Raw genomic sequence first — 1,858 nt, forward strand, 5'->3', positions numbered from 1 at the left:
GGAATGTCAAGGCTGGAAGGGCTGTCTGGATACCTAGTGGAAAAAACCCGTCCACAAATGTCACAGATATAATCCTTGATGAATTTCATGCTACCAAATCATGCTATTCGTGCCATATAATTGCTGTGTTGTCACAGGCGTGTCTTTCACTGGTTCGTGTGGGTGTAGAGGGTGATGATAAACAATGTATTATTAATAATAAAGGAATAGAAAATTGAGGGCCTTGCTACACCTTGCACTGTGAGCCACATAAATGTTGATGGGTGTTAGTGCTAGGTCACGTTCAGAGCAGTCTTACTACAGGCAGCAGGGTCCTGGAGGACCAAATGGTAATAACCTCTCCTCCCTGCCCTTCCATTCTGGGCTCTTCCCCCTCCTTGTCTGGTTGCCCCCTGCCTCCTACCTTCCCCTGCCCCTGGGGTCTTTCTGATTTGTGGCTGCCCACACGGTCTATCCTAGGGGAGCAGGCAGGGAAGGGTTAACCTGGCTGCCTGGCTGCACTGTTGCCTGGCAGGCAGTTTAACTCTTCCCTGACTGCTCCCCTGGGGCAGACAGCACTAACAGCCACAAGTAAGCAAGGGATAGGGTGGGGAGCAGTGAGCAAGGATATGGGATGTTGGGGCAGTGGGCCCATTCGGGGCCAGTGAGGAAGGGTTGGCAGGTGGGGTGTTTACACGAAGGTGTATCCTAGCCTGGCTGCACATTAGTGTAACAGGAGCTGGTTAGCAGGGATCAGAGAACACCATGCCTTGGAGTGGCATAATTTTGAGCCACATAACAAGTGCTTAAAACTAGTTTCAGATGTTTAATGTGTGGACAGTCCAGGGGTTAAGAGCTCCAGTAGCCACCCCAAATTACCATGTAACAAGGCCCTAAGCCTGTTGTGGGATTTAGGAGTAGTTGGCATGGAATCTGGTACAAATGTCTTTCCAAACCTGCAGACCCCTGATCATAATAGCTTGGTTTCACAGTGATACTTGTGTTTCTTACCCATGAGAGCAGGGGGGTTTAAAAAATGACTGTGTACAAGAGATACTGATAGAAAAATAAATGTGTAGTTATGAATTAGTGGACATTCAGGCCCACTGTACAAGTTATATTTATGTTGCAATGAAAGTCCTAATTGTAACATAAATAGGTGCTGCACATGCACTCTATTTCAGGTGCCGTACATACAAAATTTGCCTGTCTGGGGCCTCACTTAGACAAGTTTTGCTTTATGTTAGTGGCCTTGTAATTAAGTATTTATGTTACAGTAGCGCCCAAGATAGTCTGTTGTGTTCTGACCTTCTGGACAAACTTTAAACTGAGATTTAGGGGTAGGAATTCATGTTAAGTGAAATGAAGATAAAGATTACACATTGGAAGTTGGTCCTTCTTTAATTAGAAATATCAACTGCTAGTCAAAATAGACCAAGAATAGAGTGAAGGATTGCTTATGCCCTGTATGAGCACAAGGGGAACATTTGCAAAACACTTGCCAGCAGTAAAGGTTCCCATTAGTGGTATGCAGTAAAGCAGCCAAAAGTTGCTAGGTATCAAAAATAGCACATGTATTTCTTCTGTTAAATCAAGTACAGTATTTGAATTTCACCCGATGTGGGTAGTGATTTGTTTGGGAGGCTTGTATTGGAGAGTTTCATTCCACATCCTGTTCTGTTTTGTTTTTTTTAATTAAGAATTATTTCTCATAAACATGGTAATAAAGTTGAAGGATGAAAGGTTTTCTCTTTTGCAACACAAAGCAAAAAAGGCCCTCTAGTGGCCATGGTTTTGTTTTAAAAAATCATGTGGGAATTTTCTTTTCTATTCCTGGTCCCACCCAAGCAAGATGGCAAAAATTATTATTTTCAGCAGG

General features: G+C 43.5%; 1 protein-coding gene across 5 annotated transcripts in view; it reads left to right on the forward strand.

The window, feature by feature from the left end:
* The window catches only part of NCK2 (NCK adaptor protein 2), a 125,248-nt gene that overhangs the window by 121,613 nt on the left and 1,777 nt on the right, over positions 1-1,858 (forward strand). The gene's annotated exons all lie outside the window — the stretch shown is intronic.

Source organism: Alligator sinensis, unplaced genomic scaffold (genome assembly GCF_000455745.1).
Source record: "Alligator sinensis unplaced genomic scaffold, ASM45574v1 scaffold335_1, whole genome shotgun sequence".
Taxonomy (NCBI): domain Eukaryota; kingdom Metazoa; phylum Chordata; order Crocodylia; family Alligatoridae; genus Alligator; species Alligator sinensis.